This window comes from Palaemon carinicauda, chromosome 35, assembly GCF_036898095.1.
Source record: "Palaemon carinicauda isolate YSFRI2023 chromosome 35, ASM3689809v2, whole genome shotgun sequence".
NCBI classification, from domain to species: domain Eukaryota; kingdom Metazoa; phylum Arthropoda; class Malacostraca; order Decapoda; family Palaemonidae; genus Palaemon; species Palaemon carinicauda.
In genome coordinates this window covers 21,278,997-21,302,996 of record NC_090759.1, presented here as the reverse complement: position 1 = coordinate 21,302,996, position 24,000 = coordinate 21,278,997, and the positions used below count along the sequence as shown (strand labels likewise).

Below are 24,000 nucleotides of genomic sequence, written 5' to 3'. Positions count from 1 at the left end.
AATCGATACGCAATAAAAGATAAAATGAAAGAGTTCCAAATAATGATTTGTTAACCGTCATCAGGTCTGCAATATTATTCTCCAACAATATCTGTATCTTTTAAGAATTTGGAATTCATAAAGCAGCAAGGAACTTCGTTCAGCGAATCCATCAAGACATTATAATGCGTATTTGTTGACGTCGTATGTTTGTATGATCAAGACAGTATTACAATGAAATAAGTTTTCTATTATCTCCGAGATCACCTCAACATCACCTTAACTGAATCATCGAGTAACGTTAGCAATATTTTTTTTTCTCGAAAAATACGAGCCAACGAATTAATGAACGGCGAGAAGATTATTATTCTCTTCAACCTTATGTTCAACATATTCTTTGAGCAAAGAATCTAAACTAGATTATTTTTAAGTTTTTTTTTTTTTTTTAGAATATAACAACCTTGATCATTGAAGGGCACGCATAGTAAAGTGTTAGAATTAATCCATCTGTAATGCAATTGGCAAACACATTTTGTGAACTTTTGGATGTGCGTGTACAACAATAAACACACACATATATAAGGTACACACGGTAATAGTCTAAGAGAATCGTAGAGAAAAATAGTTCAGTTTCAAGCGTTTCCATGGAAGTTCAATTTAGCTTTCACTCCAAAACACATGTGAATCAATCCTAAAATAAATTATATATATATATATATATATATATATATATATATATATATATATATATATATATATATATATATATATATATATATATATATCACACACAAAAAGCGACCTGGAAAAGGGAAGTTGACCCAATGAAGCGGGAAACTACCTTAGTGGAAGATGAGCCACCTCTTCAGATGTTAATAACAATGACCGTTTACCCTCCTCTGGCAAGACATGAAGAGAAAGTACTACCATTTTCTTACTCATCTGCACAGTGTGAAAGTTATCAAATGACAGGTAACGAGATTTGAAGCCTTACGCTCTGTACTCATATTGCACAGAGAGAGAGAGAGAGAGAAATTTTTTTTAATGCATACGGATATGTTACAGAAGAAGAGAAATCTACATGATTAGCTTTATCTAAAGAGGATACATGGATGTTTCGGCTGTACGTAAAACTGATAGAAGGGCAATGTGCACAAAACTGGAAAGACGAGGCTGAACGTCTTGTAGGTGGCAAAAAGGCGTAGAACTAAGGTGGAGAAGTGTATTTAAGTGACAGAAAGTATGTAGGAATCTCCCCTATATAATAAAGAGCATGTGTCTGGTTATACACACACACACACACACACACACACACATATATATATATATACACACACACACACAACATATTACTTATCAGCCATAAATCTGCCCGTGACAGATATTAAAGTGTAAAATCCACAGGAAACAGGAAAGTAAAAGACCAGGTACCAAGTGCTTTCGTGTATTACGTACACTTCTTCAGGGTACACACACACACACACACACACATATATATATATATATATATATATATTTATATAAATATATATATATATATATATACATATATATATATATATATATATATATATATATATATATATATATATATATATATATACACATACGTGTGTGTATATAAATATATGAGATATTTATATATATATATATATATAAATAATATATATATATATATATATATATATATATATATATATATATATATATATATATATATATATATATGTATACATACATATATACACATACATATATGTATATATATATGCATACTATTCGGTCTCTCCCGTCCATCTGGTAGGGGAGGGGGAGAAAGAGTAGTCATATCAAGGTGAGAGGTGTACCCCGAAATGAAAGGGAGTGCATACCTATTTAAATATAAGTCGTCTTTTTTGACGGGTTGCGTACACCAGTGAAGTGGATGAGAGAGTAAAAGTGAGTTAGTTTGGAAAGTGTAAAGGTATAAACGAGTGTGGACGGATAAAAACTTACAATAGTGGAGGTTTATAGGTAACGATCTATGAATGTGTTTAGTCAAGTCTGAAATCTTACCTGGGTGAGTTTGAAGACATAAGTATCTTTTTTTTTTCTAGAGGACTTAAATACAAAAGCACACTCAGGGTTCTTGAAGTATATGGAAATGGTGAGAATCATATGGAATTATGTTTAGACTACTTGGTTGGAAGAAATTACTGTGTACAAATTGGAAACTCTTATTCATCATATGAACCCTTAAACAGAGGGGTACACCAGGGGAGTGTACTTGGCCAAATCCTATTCTGCATCTATACTATTGGTCTATCGAAAATGCTACAAAGGCATGGCGTGAAGTTTTAACTATTTGCAGATGACAAACAATTTTACTTCTTCATAAATGATATACATGACACTACTGAAAATCTAAACCGAATCCTTGATAGTGTTAGAGAATGGATGACATTCAAACAACTAAAATTAAATGAGAACAAAACTGAATTCATGGTGGTGGGCAAGAGAAACAGCGTGAGAAACTTAGGTGATATTCAAATGAACATAAATAATGACTCGGTACCGATATCTAGTAAAGTTCGAGATCTAGGTGTATTTCTTGACTGTAACCTGTCTCTAAATGCCCAAAAAATAATGTAATAAAAAGAGCTGGTTACCATCTAAGAAGTATTGTGTTTATAAAAAAAGTACCTGGACAAAAATTCTGTAAAGAAACTTGTGATAAACTGTGTTATTACCAGGATTGACTACGGCAACTTTATCTACTATAATTTACCAAAATTGCAACTTAAGAAATTACAAAACATAATAAACAGAGGAGCAAGACTGATAAAGGGTGTCCCACCTAGAGAAAGGATCACCCCTATACTAATCGATTTACACTGGCTGCCGATTAAAACGAGAATTGAATTTAAAATATGTACAATAACCCACCAAGTTATCAGAACCGGTCGTCCAAAATACTTAAGAGAATTGCTACATATTGCGCAGCAAAGAAATTGTGTCGACGCGAGAATAGTTACAGATGGCTTCAAACTGTTGGAACCTAGATTTATGTCCACTTTGGGCTCCAGAGCCTTTGAATATGCGGCCCCGAGACTATATAATAAGCTCCCACGAAACATTCGAATGATTGAAGACATTAAGGCTTTGAAGAGGAAACTGAAGACTTTCTTATTTCATGATCCTTTTGACAGTGACGATTTAACAGTAAATGAACAATACGTGATTTGAAAAGATAAATATTCTGAACGAACAAGGTAAAACGACAGTGGTGGTCCTGTAGAGCGTGGGGTTCCCTTGCTGTATGGGACCGGAAAAGCAGCCATCAAAGTAAAGTAAGTAAAGTAAAGTAGACAAGGGCCAGATTTATGGAAACATATGATATCCATCAAAGAATATTCATATAGAAACTTACTAAAGATTAAATGTTTGCTGGATGATGTGTTCGTACAGAGTAGATGAAGCAACAAGCTGTCAGTAACTGTAACGGATGCTACGAAAGATTAAAGTTTCAACTATCAACGGAGGAGGAAAAAACTTTCATTTTATCACAATTAAGAAGGTTAAGTTTATCAAAAGGAAACCAAGAAGACTAACTAAGTCAAAAAGTAATGAAGTGTGGGCTATAGAAGACATAAATTAATATAGTTTATATTTGAAAGATCTATTTTAATGTCCCTGTTCTGAAAATATTTTATTTTAATCTCGTATTACTTTAGTAGTTTATCTATTTCCTTATTTCCTTTCCTCCCTGGGCTATTTTTTCTCTGTTTGAACCCTTGGGCTTATAACATCCTGCTTTTCCAAATAGGGTTGTAGCTTAGCTAGTAGTAGTAGTAGTAGTAATAGTAGTAGTAGCAGCAGCAGTAATAATAATAATAATAATAATAATAATAATAATAATAATAATAATAATAATAATAATAATAATAATATTGCCATAATGTGATCAGCAGGCAACGTTTATTAGAATAAGAGGGTAGGAGGTTAAATATAAGTAGTAAGTAGTGAGATTTGGAGAAGGCAAGTTTAGTAGAGAGAAAATTATTTAAAAATACTACAATAAAGAACAAAGTGCACAGAGACAAAGAAGGAGCGCATGGTAACAGACAAGAAATTGAGAGGAAACGAAAGCATGTTATATAATACGGATGAGGTAAGCTAATATATAATGATGATGATTATGTCCTTGTAAAGGAAAGTAAATGCACAGTGAAACGTTGATGAACAAATGCATATAAAAAAGATGGAAATGTAAATATGTAGGAAGTGAATGCAGGCTTGGTTTGAAATAAATATTTTGATGATTTGCCTAACTACTACTACTACTACTACTACTAGTAATAGTAGTAGTAGTAGTAGTAGTAGTAGTAGTAGTAGTAGTAGTAGAATATGGGTTACAACCCTAGTCGGAAAAGCAGGAAGATACAAGTCCTTGGGCACCAACAGGGACAGTAGCTCAGTGAGGAAAGCAAATGAGTAATGAATGGAATATATAAAATGTCTATAAAGATCAGTAATAACGTTAAGATAAATCTGTCACACATGAATTATGAAAATAGACTAAGTCAACCTGTGCAACATAGAAGCATTTGCAACAAGTACGAACTTCATAAGTTGCACCGATGTAATAGCTAGATTAGAGAAATCATTCCCCAATTTGATTGCAGCTGGAATAAAACTTCTAGAATACTGTGCAGTATTGAGTTGGGGAAGTTAACATTGTTAGAATCAACCGCATACCTAGTAATACGTACAGGATGGTACTATGTGGGAAGATCTGAATGCAAAGGGTGGTCAGAATTAAAAAAAAAAATCTCACGCAACATGTATACAGAATTAATTGAACGATGGTGCTAGCAGCTAGAGATTAACAGCCAGTTCAGGAATAAGGAATTTAACAGACCGCAAGATTTTGTCCAACAAATTAAGATGGGAGTCAGAAACTGATGACCAGAGGCAAACAATACTCGAAATAAGGTAGAGTGAAAGAATTACAGCATTTCCTCAGGAAAGACTGATCACCGAAAATATGAAAGATAAAGAGTATCACAGTAAATGTGAGAATACTTATGAAAGTCACTGTTGAATATGTTGGAAAATAGTCATCAAAAGACGAAGAATTCAGTCATTAGAAGTTGACGTTTTTGCATTATTATTCAATTATTAAAATAGGATAGATTATCTATCATAATTCAGGAAGGAATAATTAAACCTGTTATAACAACAGAAGAAGATGAAGAAAGACAGCATTGAATGGAAAACTTTAGTGAGGTTATGAATAGGAGATACGAAGGGAATAATTTGACTGACATATCTGATGCTGGTGAAGACCTTGATGTGCCCATGAATGAATTCAGTGTTTGAAGTTGAAGCTATCATTAAGAAACTGATATGGAAAGTCCCTGGATACGATGGAATAACTGCTGAGATGATACTGGCTGAAAATAAAGTGACCTCCAGAATACTTACAAGATTAATTTGTAGAATGTGGCATGAAGAGGCAAAACCTGATGAATGGGAGTTAGGAGTGTTGGTGAAAATGGTGAAAAAAGACCTGACTGATTACAATAATTACAGAGGCATAACACTTACGTCAGTTATGAAAATATATAGTATGTTTATTCTAAGATTGATGAAAAGCTGAGATGAACAAGCAGGATTTCCAAAAGGTAGAAGTTGCACTGACCAAATTTTCATTTTGAGACTTGTTGTACAGCAATGCGTAGAATATAGAAATCCACTTTTGATGGCATTTGCGGACCATGAAAAAGCCTTTAATAGTGTGCACCGACCAATTTTGTGGAGAGTTCTGCGTTATTATGGAATTCCTCTTAAATATGTGAATTTGATAAAGTCGGTTCATAAGCATAGCAAGTGCAAAGTTAATGTTAATGAAGTCCTATCATATGAATTTCCAGTGAACAGTGGAGGAGTACTCCAAGGGGATGTGTTATCACCTATGTTGTTTATCCTCCTCATGGATTTTGTAATGCATAGAACAGTCGGAGATGGTGGAAAAGGATTGGACTGCATTAGTGATAGGAAATTAGCAGACCTAGAATATGGTGATGAGGTTGTCCTTATTAACAGAACACCACAGGATTTGTAATGCTTGCTTACCAGATTACATGAAATATCACACTAGGTTGGCCTCAAGATAAATAGAAGAAAGAGAGATGATGAGAACGGAGTATGCAATGGATGATGAAATATCATTGGAAGGAGAAAGGATAAATGAGGTAGAATCATTTATATATTTATGAAATATGATCTCCACGAATACAGGGTTTTTAGAATTCGAGTTTAGTGAAAGATTGAAAAAAAAGCAAATCAGACATTGGATAGGTTAAGTAAAATCTGGAAATCAAATCGCCTGAAATTACATATAAAATTTGGACTATACACCAGTTTAGTGAGATCGGGGTTACTATATGGACACAAGTCATGGTATGACAATAAAACAATCACCAATAGATTTAGTAGATTTGAGAACAAAGGCCTCAAAAGGATATGAAACTACAAGAGATTACTTGAGTCCCATATGTGGATGAGATCAAGATGAGGGGTAGATGGATATGGTTTGGGCATGGTCTTCGCACTCTCCAAGAGAGATTAGTTCACTAAACATTCAGCACTAAAAGAGTTGGAAGATCCAGGCCTACAGGGCTAAGGACTATGAGGCGTGAAGTAGGAGCTAATGAATGGAGAAGTATTAAATTAAAACATCAAGATAAAGATGACTGGTGGGTGAAATCTATCCGAGACCCTTTGCGTCAGTAGGTGGAGGAGGATATGATGATGATAATGATGATAAAAATGAATTAAGGTATAAATCTGATATAGATAGAAATTTAAATTTTATTCATTAAATGTCCTTAAAAAATTTACGTCTTAAAAACAGAGAAACTACCAGAATCCGTAAAATGTCAAAGAGATATTTATGATCTAAAATAAATTTCTTTGTTTCATAGAAGGACTGGAAGGCATAGAACATGTCTGAAGGTTAAAATCATGTCACACCCACATTACTAGGGAACGGCCTCATGTGATGTGCACATTAAAAAAAACCTGTGCCAACCTCGTATGACTAATGAGCAATCTTGATAAAATGACTGGTGTTTATCTCATGATTCCCATGGGGAGACAACTGGTTTTATTGGTTTCAATTAATTATTTTCTTATACATTATCTCACTTATTGTAATGGAATAGTACTTGTGCATGTATGTATGAATGTGTGTGTGTGTATATATATATATATATATATATATATATATATATATATATATATATATATATATATATATATATATATATATATATATATATTATGTGTGTGTATTTCATTACCAAGAAGTTTTTCATTTGCAATTCTACTATTGAAAAACAACACTATTATTTTTAGTTTATAAGCTATTTTCTATCGGGTGGAGAGCCCTATGTTGACGGCCATTCTGTTGGTGGTTGTTGGGGTTAGAAGCAGCAACATGTACAGAAATAACGATTGTATTGTGTGAGAGCCGATTTATTTATTCCGACCTGATAACCTTATCCTATTCCCAACTAATATCATCCCTCCCTACCCAGTCCCATGTCTCGATGTTACTTGAGTGCTACTGGAAGATACAGGTAAGCTGTGAGATATTGTTCTATGTATATGGTCTGACCACGTGTCGTTCCTAAGCAGTTAGCCTATCATACTTATAACAAGCGTTCTATCTAATAGCTATCAATTGTTCGGTTGTTGTTATGGTATTAGCAGCAGCCTAGCTTACCGTACTTCTGTCGGATCTTATGTAGTCTAGCTTTGTTTACTATTTATCTTAAGGGTTAAAGGCCACCACAAATTGGCGACGAGCTTGATGCCAGATCGTGACATTTGGTGTTAGGCTAATAAACTAACCTAGCCTACTTATATATTTGCCTAAAATATCTATGTGATTGGACTTGGGTAACATGCTAGAACGTGTTTATGGTATCTTATTGTATCTAGACTGTTAGTTATTTAAACTTCTTGTGATTTATCTAGATGATAGTTAATCCTTTGTTTTTTATTAGTAAATATAGCACTCATTGGTAATGTTAGTTCATATCATGAGTGAGAAATTTTCTACCTGTGAAGAGGGTCAAACTATTTTTTCAAGCTAATGATATTGCTAATGCCAGGCAGGTATTAGCATTCCTATCACTAATAGGTCCTAAAATTCATGGTTTGGTCAAAGATTTAGTAAGCCCTAAATCTCCTAGAGATTGTACTTTCAATGAGCTTGTCAAGGTGCTAACAAATCATCACAAGCCTCAAATAATAGTTATTTATGAGATTTTTAAATTCGATAGGTGTCAAGAACACCATGAGAATGTGTCTTCGTTTGTCTGGCAGTTTCATGCGAGTTTGGAGACAAGTTACATGAGATGATTCGGGATAAGCTAGTTATGGGTCTTATGGAGGAGAGTACGCAGCATGTTCTGTTGACAGAGAAAAAACAGATTTTGAGCAAAGTGAAGAATCTATTTTTGGGTGAGATAGCCATGTCGTCCTGATGGAAGGTTCCTTTAGGTAGCTTTCTAAGGAATATTAGCTTCAGTGCCCAGAGAATTAACCGAAGGTCTCCAGAATTCTAACTCCTGGCGCGAGTATCCATAATACAACTTTAGGGATATCGCATGATATCAGGGGACGTATTTTTAGATACGACACATACAATCTTCACCCCGAATAGATTAAACTCTTTGAGGGGGAAGAGTGGCGAACGAAAGGGGAGCTGTTATCTAGGTACCCAGTGGACCTCCTATCCGTACTACTACCGAGTGAAAAAATTTTCCCCCTACCTGGAACCCCTCATTGCTTAGGGGTTCCTGAGGACTTGTTTCCGTGAACGCATCCTCCTCTGCCCCTTGGGGGGTTTCTGGAGGAACCTCTTCTTGGGCCTCTATCTTTGTAGGGCCGAAAGGTGGTCGAGTGTCTCTCAAAGCCAGGGTTAAAAGCTGGTGACTGGGCTACCGGCTGGTGACTGGGCTACCAGCTGGTGACTGGGCTACCAGCTATTGAGGGGCCATCTGGAAGGTGGTTTGAGGCTGGGCTACCATTTGAGGCCATGGTCACGGCCAGAAGTTGTGCAGGTCTACGTGGTCTTCTTGCCTTCTTGTTCTTAGGCTGGGGACCTCTGTCTGAGGAAGACTTCCTCTTTGAAGACATGCCCCACTTTTGGAGAAGGTTCCTATTCTTCGTGGCTGCTTTGGCAATGACTTCTTGGACCACTTCCTATGGGAAAAGGTCTTTGCCACAGATATATGATGAAATCAGTTTTCTGGGCTCGTGTTACACCGTTGCTGCAGCGAACACGTGCTCTTTACAGGTCCTCCTTGACCTGACAAAAGCATACAAGTCCTTCACAAGGGTACCCATGTGAGACTTGGCTAAGACCATGTACATGTCTGGGGCGTTATGTAGGCCTGCACACATTTCCAAACAGTTCTGATGAGACAGGGAGGCGGCAAGTCTTTCTTTCGTCTCCTATTCCCTTCTAAAGAGATGATCTGGCAACTTTGGAAGGTTTTCGTTGAACTGTCGGCCTGCTATCTCCAGATCCAACCTCGAGACAGAAAAGGTTAGATGTACTTCTTTCCACTTCTCCTCGCAGGTAGGCATGGCTAGAGATAATGGCTTACATTCCTCTAGGATTGGGCAGGGTTTACCTTCTTCGACTGCTTTAATGACACAGTCGAAGGCTTTCTCCGAAAAGGGGAAAGCTCTGGAGGAAGGAGCAATAAAGGTTGGATGCCTCTTGCTCAGTGCTGAGACCTTGGAGTTGGTGTATCTGGCTCCTTTCAGGGTCTTGGTAAGGATGGCCTATGCCTTGTCATGTTCGAAGACAATGACTTCCTTTGGTACCGTCTCCTCACAGAGTGCAGGGTCATTCCGCAGTCTCACGTAACAATCTAGGTAAGCTGAAAAGCTGGGCCAAAATTCAAGATCTTCAAGTGGCTTGGCCCCAACTTCTCGGAGATGAATAGCTTCCCATTCATCATGGGCATGTGCTCCGTATACCTCCAGGGGTTGGTTTCGGAGCAGTGAGGGAGGTCTGATACTTTAAGGGGTTTAGTAGAGCCTCTGGAAGTTCCGGGGCGCTTCCCTTCTTGTACCTCTCTCTTCGTCTGTTGGATGTCCAGTTTCATCTCCTCTCATTTCTTCTGGAACACTTCCAACATCTGCTGAATTGATGATAGGAGCGCCTCGCTCCTATCGACCTGTGTAGTCTGTTGGGGAGTTGGGGTTGAAGAGGTCGACAGCATAGGTTGATATGCCGTTACGGTGAACTGGGGGTCCTCAGTCACTGTCGGAACGGATCCTTCTTCCTTCGTTGGTGGTTGAACCACGTTTTCTTCAGGGCCTTCTTGCAGTAGGTCCTGTTCAGTGTCGGTAGACACTTCCGACATCCGTTCTTGGTGGATGTCCATGCATTCGAGTGCCTTGTGGATGTCCGCGTCGATCTTCAGTTGGATGAAGGGAGGCTGGACCTGTTCCTGGGGTACTACCGCACTAGGGTGAGCCTTAGAGAACAGGAGGCACCCGAGAGATTCATTGGCAGGTAAGGTCCCAGAGAGTTCTTTAGGAACCCTCGTACCCACCTACGAAGGGTTTCCCTTGCTGTATCCCTAGCCTCTATGGAGACAGGGATGGTTTCTCCAAAGCCATTGGACAGCAAGGTCGAGCAGTTGGAGCAACCCTTCGTGTCCCAGCACCTCAGGGATCCAGATACGATGAAGAAGGGGGCATGAGACCTGCACATTGTATGCCCAAAAAAGTCCTTACTCTTGTGGTTGCAGAACACAATTGCACACATCCCCATGGGTTCCTCGTGTAAAGGAAAAGCATTTGATGAGTTTTCAGTTGTTTATATCATTGATATAAATGCATACATTTAATAGCAATACTTACTATAGTAATTAATAGCTTAGGTTAGTAAGCTAGAAAGGAAATAGGAAAGAAACATATCTGTGATTCCCCTTCCAGGCAATCACTGAGACCTCCGTCAATATTAATATTTAGATTCCCTATAACGGAAAATACAGGGTGAAACGACTCTTGTACATAGAGACGGGGTTAGTAAATATTTATACTAATTTCTCCACCTGTAGTATATTAATATTGATCGGTGTTTTATATGGGTCCCGATGATCAAAGGATTCATCTGGGTGTTGAGGGATTACTCAACCTCAACATGGTATGCGGTCCCAACAATAGACTGTGATAGGATACACAGTATGTTAGAAATTACATGTACTACTGTATTGTTGTATACTGTAGATTTACCGGTACACTACCGGGGTAAGGTTAGTACCTGGCGGTACTAACTGATAGAGAGAGAGAAAGAATAGAAAGGAGGGTTTCCTATTATTATGGTTTAGCACAATAACTGGAAGTGTAGGACTATCCTGCCGCCTACTGTCTCCTTGCCAGAATGAGAGTTCTAATGGAAGGGAAGGAATCCATCTGATTCTAGCTTCCATCCATCCACAAAAGTCTGCCGCCGGCTATACTGCCGGTTGTAAGGTTTGTGGATGGCAGACCAAGAGAGGACTGAAGAATTGTCAACAGTATGTTGGGTGGGTTTCCCACCGGCAGCCATCAGGGCCGGCTCAGTCTTTCCCCCCGGGGCATTCACTTCCGGTGAAAGAAGGACATAAGGGGGAAGCGACAGAGGCGGCTACCTAACCGCCACCGGTAGGGTCCTGGCAAGCTGGGATGACTGTCTGAGTACCAGTGAGAGAATGTCGTGACGGCTAGGCTGACATTAAAGAACAGAGGGGGAGGGGGAGGGTCTTATAGTTCACAGGGGAGAAAGGCCCCACCTTCGACCGTGAACTAACTAAGCATGGCTTCCTGTGCTGATGACATCATGGGCGGCAGAGGAACAAAGATTCCCCTGTCGGCGACATTGTCGGCTGCAAGACAGGGCACCCTGAATTACCATCTAACTTCAAAGCCAGAGTACTCGGCAGCAAAGAAGAAAGACTGTGTTATTACTATCTAGGTCCAGCCGGAGTTCTACTCAATGGCAATGACGAAAGATAGAGGTTTCCGCCTGTAATGGCGGCAGCGCAGGGAGGGAGGAAGGGTTTAGCCTCTTTTCTCTAAAAGAGAATATATATCGAACCTTATCGATAAACTCTAGGGGATGTATGTCCCCATCCGAATTAATAAGGAACGATAGGGCGAGGTTAAACATGGGGAATTACTTTACTAACGTATACATACTGGTCCGGTGGGGACCGCGGTCATGGTTGGTACCTCCGGGGCACCCGGCGTACACGAAAAGTAAATTCACATTTAGGAAGAGGAATAAAATAATATTGTATCCACTAGTATAATTGGCCTAACTAGCTAAATTTATAGCTAAATACTGGGAATGTCGCTCTACTGACTAAATAAAATGCAATAATAATGTGCGACAGCGGTCTTAAAATGGCCGCCTTTGGTTGTGGCTACGCTCAACCAAACACACTTAAATTATACGAATTTAACTGTGAGAAGGGAGCCTAAAATTATACACAGGAAAGAATAAATACTCAACTTTCCAGAGGATGAAGATGCTGGAGATTGCATTATTAATATTCCTGTAATCCGTAACAAACACCGGGAAAGGGTTGGGAGCGCACTTAGCTTAAATGCTACAGATAAAGGAATGGCGGCCGGTAGTTGTACGGATAGGAACCGGGTACCTAGATAACGGCTCCCCTTTCGTTCGCCAGTCTTCCCCTTCAAAGGGTTAAATCTTTTCGGGGTGAAGAATACTATGTGTCAAATCACAAAATACGTCCCTTGATATTATGCGATATCCCTAAAGTTATATTATGGATACTCGCGCCAGGAGTTAGAATTCTGGAGACCTTCGGTTAATTCTCTGGGAGTATCATCGTAGCAAATATCCCTTAGAAAGCTACCTAAAAGAACCTTCCATCAGGACATGGCCGAGCCCAAAAATCTAACTTTTACTCGTGCAGTAAAAATTACTGTTGCTAGGGAAGCAGCTGACAAAGATGTCCGTGAGTTCGGTCAAAAATCTAATACTTATAGTCGTGAGGTAAATACTATTATGACAACTAGGTCCAAGGCTAATTCCTTTCCTAATCAGAAGTCTAAGCAAGGAGGGAAGGAGAAAGAGAATGGAAAAAGACCTGATAAGCTGTGTACTGAGTGTGTTAAGAACCACTGGAAAAGTGACTGTCTTTTTAAAAAGGCAGAATGTTATTTGTGTAAGCACACAGGGGGCATTGACAATATGCGTTTTGCAAGAATAATAGTAGTTATAACTCGTCAAAACCTGCTACAAAGTCTAAGTCTGAGACTGTAAGTTCGGAAGAATTTAGTGGTACAGGTAACTCTGGTAATGAAGTGGTAAATGAGTACATTTTCACAGCTAGTTCTTGTAATTTGGGAGATCCGTACCACTGTAAGTCACACTAGATTTAAATAATAGCGCTGATGTTAGATTTTAGGTAGACATTGGTGTTGCATGTACCTTAATTAGCGAGCACTAGTTCCGTAAGAGTTTTCCTAAAGCTACCACCAAATTAATGCCTTCTTTGACTAAATTGAAGTCTAACATTCCCATAAATGGAGAGGTTCAAGTGAGGATTCGTTTCCGAGGACAGGTCTTGGAGAACCAATCTATAATTATTGTTAAGGATTCTGGTCCTAATCTATTAGGGAGTGATTTGTTGCCAGCCCTTCATATTAGCATATTTCTAGCTGATAGTTCAATCTTTGCTGTGACAGATAAGATTGTGGTGTTCAAGTTTCTGGATGTGTTTAAAGAGGTACTAGGGACTTTTAATGACATAGAAGTTTCTTTTGACTTAAAGGAGTTTGTATTCCCTAAATATTTTAAGGCTCGTAATGTTCCCTATGGCATGCGTGCTAAGGTTGACGCCGCATTGGATAAGTTGTTGCTGCAAGATATTATTCATCCTGAGGCTCATTCTAATTGGGCTGCCCCAATTGTACCCGTACTTAAAGGTGATGGTACCGTACGTATTTGCAGTGATTATGGGTTAACCGTTAACCAAGGTAATTAGTTTACGACATACCCAGTAACTAAAATTGATGATTTTTTTTTTTTTTGCTACTGTGGGTAGTGGAAAATAGTTTTCGAAATTAGATGTGACTAATGCCTATAATCAGATTATACTTAGTTCTGAGTCACGTCACCCGACTATTATCAATACGCTTCGTGGGCTGTTTCAGTACAATCGTTTGTGTTTTGGTATAGCTAGTGAACCTGGAATATTTCGGCATGCTGTAGAGGATTTACTAAGAGGTATTCCAGGTGTGTGTGTATTTTTTTTTATGACATTTTGGTCTAGCTTTCGAACTCTTGTGAACATGAGGAGCATCTATGTTAGGTTTAAGGTGTTTCAAGGGAGTGGGGTTGAGACTGTGCCCTACGAAGTATTCTTTGGTGTTGATAGAGGTCAGTATCTGGATTATCCCATTGACTTGACTGGATTAAGGCCTACTAAGGAGAAGCTTGATGCTATTCTAAATGCTCCTGAACCTAAGAATATTACGCAGTTGAGAAGTTATTTAGGAATGCTTAACTTCTACAGGAAGTTTCTGACTAATGCAACAGTTGTTCTGGAACCGTTGAATGATCTGTTGAGGATAGACGTTCACTGAAGGGGGAATTCGGAGCCTAGTAGAGCTTTACAGAAATCTAAATCTCTGTTAATTGATACTTGTTGAATTCATTTTGATCCTTCGCTGCCTATAGTTGTGTCTGCTGACAGTTCCAAGTATGGGTTAGGTGCAGTTTTATATTAGAAGTAGTATAGCAGTTTTTGCACTCCTACTCTAAATAAAACCAAACGTAACAACTCTCAGGCAGAGAAAGAAGCTCTATCACGCAATTTTGCATTTAATAAGTTTCATAATTATCTATGGGGTATTAACTTTTTACTGCTTACTGATCCTAAGCCCTTATTAGACCTACTTAACCCTAATAAACCTATTCCGGAGATGGCTTCTGGTAGAATTCAGAGGTGGTCTTTGATGCTGCAAGCCTATTCATTTGCGTTGTATCACCGTTCAGGCAAGCCTTTAGGTAAGGCGGATGCGTTGAGCGTATTAGCTCTATCTGTTTCTCAGTGTCTGTTCCTGTTTGTGCAGTGGAAATTTTTTCTTTTCTGTGTTAAAACATGTGAAGAACTATTTGCAAACTACAACTGGAGATGTACGGCCATTTTCTTTGTTGTTGATGGCCACAGAAAAACCTATGGTTAAATCATTTGATTTAGAAGAGCTAGGGAATGGTTTTGCTCGCTGAGACACCGTCGGTATTCATTGGAGTAATTCTATTTCGGAATATTAAAAAAAAAAAGAAATTTATATAATTTTATTTGCATTGTGATACTGAAATGATTAACAGTATTACTTTTTATGTTATTCTATTTTCATTGGTACTCAAATTATCATATTTAATTCATAATCTTAATGAAAATTACAATTATGGTGCAGTTGTTTCATGATTTTCATTAATGTCCGGCATTGCCAACCAATGGTTCTATAGTTTGATTTATGGTGAAATATATTTTCATTTAAATGTAAAGATAAAGAAAAATTATCATATTTTGTTAGCAATTGTGCACTCATGAATATATGAAACTTCTCTGAAATATTTTGCTTCTTGATCCTTGTATATCTAGTCTATTTATCAAGCATCAATGATGGTGAGACAATATATATACATATATATATACATATATATATATATATATATATATATATATATATATATATATATATATATATATATATATATATATATATATATACATATATATATATATATATATATATATATATATATATATATATATATATATATATATATATATATATCCTAATTCATGTATATGTGTGTGTTTTACGTCAAGGTAAATGAACTCAATATTCATGAGTATTTGACAAAAACCTATGTGTCAGCATGTTTTGCAATGGTTGCATTTTGGTAACGAAGGGAGTAGTTAGTTGCAGGTGAGCACTCGAGTTGACACGTCCCTCACCTGAGAGGGTAGTTGTGTATAGTGTACTTACGAACATACCTTTTGTAATAAATGAAGAAAACCCATATGCCGACGTCTCGTCATCCGTCTGCACGGGTCATATTGGTATCAGGTGTAGAAAATACGTCTGTTTGTGTATGTTGTGAGTGAAGTTGTTCTTTGAGCCGGTGAAATAAAAGTTCAAGATGCCGAGATACTCAAGGACTAACATAGCAGACACTGCTGCTGCAGGAGATGAGAACGAAGGAGCAGTGGGATATAACGTTCCCGATTAAGGAATATCTATTCGTACCCGTCCCGCCCAAGAAGCCCGTATTGCCCGCAACCAGAGGGAGGTTATTGATGAGGTTATGTAGACCTGATGTTATGATTTTTTTTCAATTTGGGTATTCTGTGTTTTGGTTGCAGAGGTCTTAAGAAGAAATGAGTGGAATTATTTATACTGTGTTGTGCACATTTTTACATGCAATATTTCATTTTTTTTTCTTAGTGGAAGATTTTTTTTTTTTTGGGGGGGGGGGTTATTTCTATATATATATATATATATATATATATATATATATATATATATATATATATATATATATTTATATGTTGCATTTCTGTTTAGTACATGCCATGCCTATTCCGGGTTGGAGTGTCCATATATCATAGACTAGTAAGGGCGAGTGCGCACCTCCTCCCAGAGTGAGGAGCTTTGGGGGAGGGGGAGTAATGTCCTAATTCATGTATATATGTGTGCGTTTTACGTTAAGGTAAATGAACTCAATATTCATGAGTATTCCACAAAAACCTATGTCAGACAGCACTCGAGTTGACACGTCCCTCACCTGAGAGGGTAGTTGTGTATAGTGTACTTACGAACGAACCTTTTGTACGGATACGGATAAGGATAGGGTAGTGGGGAAAGGAACCTTTTGTAATAAATGAAGAAAACCCATATGCTGACGTCTCATTCTCAGTCTGCACGGGTCATATATATATATATATATATATATATATATATATATATATATATATATATATATATATATATATATATATATATATATATATATATATATATATATAATATATATATTGGCGTGGGCCGCTTACATAGCCCAACAAACCATCCAGCTGGTTGGGCTCGCTTCACTCGCTAAAGTGTTTGCCCTCCTAAGAAAAAATCTGATATGACGTCCCTGTAATGTCGTTAAAATTCATATCAATACGGAATTTTCACTTGAAAATATGTCTACTGGCAAGAGTGGAACCAAGTTAACCTAACACCAAAAAATAACACACAAGCCACTAGTCCAACTACTATATTCGGTCTATATTTCTTTACCTTAAAGTCAGACCATAAAGAACAACAGAAAACGAACAATAATAGAAAATGAATTACAACATAGACTATTATATTTTAACTGCATGCTGATCTCGTATATTGATGGGAATAATTTTTATGTTTTTAGCTAAATTCGCAAAGTAAAGGAATGTTTTAAAAGTACATTAATGATAAAATAAGTTAACAGTAATTGACATCAAACAGTCATTCTATCCTTATTTTAGGTATTTTCTAGCCAAAGAAAAATATTGAGAGAGAGAGAGAGAGAGAGAGAGAGAGAGAGAGAGAGAGAGAGAGAGAGAGAGAGAGAGAGAGAGAGAGAGAGAGATCCCATCCCGAGTACTGCTCCATCGATAAACTAAAGATATATAGAGATTCACCAAAGCAAAGCATTTACCTCGAGTATATTTCTAGAACCACACTTCAAGGGAATTGGTTATATTTTGTAAAGAAAAAGTTATAGATTCATAATAAAGTCAACTCTTGTTTGTAGATAAAAAAAGGAATCGATTAAATCTTAAGACCAAACACACACACACACACACACACACACACACACACACACACACACACACACACAGAACGCCCATAAGAATCAACTGTAAAGGTTGCCAAAGCACGCGACAGGTCACTGCGTTGTCACAAAACTCCAGAGATCCGTTCCCAACTCTTTATTACCCAAGATAGAACCACATCTAGACTAATATTATTGGGGAGTAATCCGGAAAAAAATATGTATTTGTCATTTTTAATTAGATCTATATACAGAAGCTAAATATTATTGACTTTTTTTTATCATTTTACATCGCTGACGATTTTAATTGTTTTTTTTTAAATTTCTTTAATTACTGAGGACGCTTAACTTTTTTTTTTAAATAATACTATAACATCCTGGATTTCTAATTATTGTTGTTGATAGAAAATGAAGTATGGCTATAGCATGTAGTTTTTTTTGATGTTCCAATAGAACATATAAAATTGAAAAAGATAATTAAAAATTATATAAAACAGAAAATTTACCGTAAACCGCACACTATAAAATGAAAGAAAATTTACCATAAGCTACATACTATACAGTAGAATAAAATTCACTATAGACCGTAAAGTATAACAGCACCAATAATTTACAATAAGTTCACAAGAGCAGTAAGGTTGGGAAGACTAATGAAAACTATTGTGTCGTGAATGCTTAAGTCTCAAACTTTTCCATTTACCTACAAAAATTAAAGTTGTCAGGAAACCCTAGTATCAATGTATAAAAATGATACAGAAAGAAAAAAAAACCCAAAACAGATCCAACGCTACTCAAATCCAATAACCAAAATACTTCAAATGAAAACCAAATAGTCGGGACCCAACCAACACCAAGATCAAATCCCCAAAAATCTAAGGCTACAAAATAATAAACAGACATAGCCAATGGACATACATTAATGTTTACCAAAATTTCTATATTTCAATTAATAATTTCATTACATAACTTAAAGTTTCCCCCCTCAAACACCTTTTTCTATCCAGCGGAGTTATGTGGTGCTATAAATTTTCAATAGGATTAATATCTGGCAATTCCTGTATATTATCTAATCCTGATAACTTATGGCTGATCTTGAAAATATGAAACTGCTATTATGAATAATTGACTTTACACTTCCTATCTCTTGAGCAAAAAACTAATCTAAGACTTAAAGTCAGTTAAGTAATAATGGTTTGTTATCTTCAAGCATACAGTGACGCAAGATGACAAAGAAATGATAGCATAGAAAAGGATGGAACTCATACCTGCAAAGATGATACACAGGAACATAGGTTGTAGAACAATGTAGATGGAGTGAAGAGAAGCTGATGTTAGCAGATAATGCAATATTGCTTAAGGATAGTGAGGTGAAACTGCAGATGCTAGTTGAAGTTTAAAAAGGTTTTGTAAACAAACATGGACAAGATAAGTTTACAAGGCCAAAGGGATGCCGGAGTTTTGAATGCTCAAAATGATGGTATAAAGATTAGAGAGTTTGATCAGTGTGATTGATTAGAGAGTAATTGTAACTAACGATGATGAGGAAGAAGATTGAAAGAAAAAAGGTAAAGCTGATGAGTAGTAGTGTATGTGAGACGCATGTTAACTAAAAAGAATTGAATAGTAGCAAGACTGCAGGCCTAGTTGGAAATGTAGGATACTACAAGACCAAGGGCTTCAGCAAGGAAAACTTCCCAGTGAGGAAAAGAAATAAGGAAATAAATAAACTATAGATGAAGTAATGAATGATAGATATAAAATAACCTAAATTCAATACCAACGTTACAACAGAACTGTCATATAGATCTATAAACTATGAACAAAGACTTATATTAACCTGTTATAAAGAAAAGCATTTGCAACAAGTTTGAACTTTTGAAGTCCTACGCTTTTTAACGCCAGATTAAAATTTTTCTTGAATAAAACCTTTACTATAGTATGGTGCCTTGTGATGGAGAAGTCATCTGCCCACCTAGTAGGCTACTATTATCTACTGCATAGTACAGTCTGGAAATATCTGAATGCAAAAGATGGGTAGATTTAACAGTATATTATACAACATGCACGAAGAACTAATTAACGACTGTGCATGAGATTAATATTCAGATCAAAAATAAGGAATTTAATAGAACGAAAATCTTTGTCCAATTAATTACTAAGGTAGTCAGCACCAGAACCAGAAAGGAGAGCAATATCCTAAACAAGGTAAAAGGAAAGCACTGAAACATTTCATCAGGATACATTGATCGCCGAAAATCTATAAAGACTTTTTCAATTAGTGTGTAATTGAAGACGATACAAACCGAATGTGCTTCTCGAGTAATTTCCTAATCAAGAACTACACTTAGAATCTTAAAGGAGTTTTATATGGTTAACGACAGCGTCAATGCAAATATCAGGATACTGAAGAGCCTTTGTCTTCAACTTACCTAAAATCACTCTTACATATTAAAACATACCTCTATATATATATATATATATATATATATATATATATATATATATATATATATATATATATATATATATATATAATTATGAAAATATTTACATACTTGCATGTATGTATGTATGTATGTCATATGATATACTTTAATATGAAGACATATATATATATATATATATATATATATATATATATATATATATATATATATGCAAATATATAAACACACAATTTCATTTTAAGACATGTTGTACAGCAATATGCAGAATATAGAAATCCACTTTTGATGGTATTTGTGGACTATGAAAAAGTCCATGATAGTGTGCACCGGCAAATTTTGTGGAAAGTCATGCGTTATTATGGAGTTCTTTTTAAATATGAAAATTTGATTAAATCTGTTCATGTGCATAGCAAGTGCAAAGTTAATGTTAGTGGAGACCTGTCAAATGAATTTCCAGCGAACAGTGAAGTACTCCAAGGGAATGAGTTATCACTCATGTTGTTTATCCTCCTCATGGATTTTGTAATGCATAGAACAGCTGGACATGGTGGAGAAGGATTTCACAGAATTGGTAATAAGAAATTAGCTGACTTAGAGTACGCTGATGACGTTGTCCTTATTAGCAAAACACCAGAGGATTTGTAATGATTGCTTACCAGAATGCATGGGATAACACACAAGGTTGGACTCAAGATAAATAGAAGAAAGACAGATGATGAGAACGGAATATGCAATGCAAGATGAAATATCATTGGATGGAGAAAGACTTTATGAGGATTAATGAGGTAAAATAATTTAAATATTTAGGAACCATGAGGTCTAATACAGGGTTTTTAGAATTGGAGTTTAATGAAACACCGAAAAAAACCAGTCAGGCAATGTGTAGGTTGGGTAAAATTTGGAGGTCAAATCGCCTGAAATAACATAAAAGTCGGGCTATATATCAGTTTACTAAGATCGGTGTCACTGTATGGACAGGAGTCGTGGTATGAAAATGAAACAATATCCAAAAGATTTTGTAGATTTGAGAGTAAAGCCCTCAGGAGAATATTGGGAGTTGAATGGCTGGACAGGATTAAATGTGAAATTATAAAACAGATTACTCGAGGGCCATATGGGGATGAGATCATGGTGAGGAGTAGATGGAGATGGATTGGGCATGCTCTTTGCACTCCCTGAGATTGATTACCTCACCAAACTTTTAACTGGGCTCCACGAGGCACTAGAAGAGTTGGAAGGCCAACACCTACATGGCCACGGACTATGAAGCGTCACGTTGGAGGTGATGAATGGAGAAGTATTGAAATAAAAGTTCAAGATAGCGACGACTAGCGAAATCTAACAGAGACCCTTTGCGTGAATAGGCGTAGGAGGAGATGATGATATTATACAATGTATATAGTACATTGTATATATACGGTAACAGTATCTGTATTAATGTATATGGATATAAACATATATATATATATATATATATATATATATATATATATATGCACATATATATACACATATATGAACATAAATACACATATATATACATATATAAATACATTTTATATATATATATATATATATATATATACATATATATATATATATATACATATATATATATACATATATATATACATATATATATATATATATATACACAACAAACATATATATATATATATATATATATATATATATATATATATATATATATATACATTTATAGGTATATCATCATCATCAGCCGTTGATAGTCAACAGCAGGACAAAGGCCTCAGGCAATTCCTTCCACTACGTCGGTTCATGGACTATCTATGCCAGTCTATAACCGCAAATTTTCTTAGCTTGTCAATTCATCTTCTTTTCTTCCTTCCCTGCTTTGTTTGCGACCTCTAGAGACATATTCTGTTTTTCTTTTTGTCCATCTATCATCTCTCATTCTCATAATGTGTCCTGCCCACGTGCATTCCTTTTTAAGAATATCCTCCACTCTAGTTTGCTCTCAGATCCAAGTTTCTCTTTTTCTGTCTCTTATTGTAAACCCATCATCATTCTTTCCATAGCTTTGAGTTGTAACTAGCTTATGTTCGAAGGCTTTACTAAATCTCCAAGTTTCTGATGAATAAGTTATTACTGGTAGAACCAGCTGATTAAATACTTTTTAGACAAAGTAACATTTTAAGTTTCATAATCATTTCATCCAAATACAATTTTAGTCATTTTAATTAATATTTAATCTCTCGAGATTCCTCTTCGCCACCAAAGGGCTTATCAATCTCAAAACTTTACTAAACATTTCAGTTAACGTGCTACTAAACTTAAGAAATCGAGTAATACCTATCTTGCTGGCTTAAGCCTAATTTAATAAGTAGGATTCGATAACGTTCTATTCAATTCAGTTATTTCTTTTCCATTACTGTCCAGTCTTTCTCTTCGTGTTTCCCCCAGACTCTGATAAATATTTTGAAGCTCTTTTCGGGTTTTTCGAGGTTGGACCTAAGGGGGCATTAACCCCAAAATCAAATATTTAAAACTGAATACTTTTCCTTTAAAAATCCTAAGGTTTCACCAAGAACTGGAAAAAATATAAAGATAATATGTAATAAAATTCTCCAAACTGACAATTACATAATAAGCTGATCCTGGGAAATCTAAAATTATGAAATAATAATTTAATCCAAACACCATCCTTAGCCAAAAACATGAACAAGGTAAGAAAAGAAATAGAAACGAGAGAAAATTAACCTTGAGGGGAAAAAAGTGGAGAAAATAACATCCCATTAAGATTCCCCAGCGGGGATGATGTGAAGGGGAAAATGCCCATGGCAAGAACTGGCACCCTTTGGCAGCTGAGGGTAGCTGGGCACATCACCAGTAAAGGTAGAGAGCGTGTGAGGGAAGGGAGAGTGCGAGTTCGCAGCTCTAGAGCCAGAGGGGACAGACCTATATAAGGTCAAAAGATTCTCTTTAACAATAAGCCCCTGGGGTACGAAATGGATGAAATTCTTAGAGGAAATATTTTGTATAATATTCAAGTGATAAAATACTTATAGCAATAGTGTCGATATACTATAATTAAGAACTAGTGATATATTTCATGTGTGAAAATATCCAATCTTTGACTTTTAGTGAGTACTTGCGCACATTATTACAATAACTATAAGGGTTAATTCATATTCATTTAAGTTTCATATCAAACGAAGTGAATATCAGAAAAAGTACCTCCATTGTAAAATAATGATATTCCAACATCGTAAACTGTAGAGAACATTAAAAAGACCATAATTGTTTACAAAAAATAATGCAAGAAAAGGTGCACAAATAAGGAACATACAATATATCTTTTCCTAACTGAAAAGATAATTATATGTATTAACACGACCCAAAGCAAGAAAATATTTTTCTAGCTACTATTTGATCCGTTGATAATGCAACAAGACAAGGAGCTAAATGCCAGTCTTATTTTGTCTTCGAATTAGTGTGATGTGAACGAAAATGTAACGAAACAACATTGTTAAATCAAGCAAATCAAAGAAGAGATTCAAGGCCGTGGATGAAAGACAAGTGGTTTCTATATTTACCAACGGAACTCTTCCAAGTCAAAGTATCTGACGTAAATAGAATAAAGAAGAGTAAACACTTTATCTTTAAAAATCTGGATCCAAGTTAATC

General features: G+C 36.1%; 1 protein-coding gene across 1 annotated transcript in view; it reads right to left on the bottom strand.

Moving 5' to 3' along the window:
- The window catches only part of LOC137627658 (very low-density lipoprotein receptor-like), a 319,178-nt gene that overhangs the window by 132,975 nt on the left and 162,203 nt on the right, over positions 1-24,000 (bottom strand). The gene's annotated exons all lie outside the window — the stretch shown is intronic.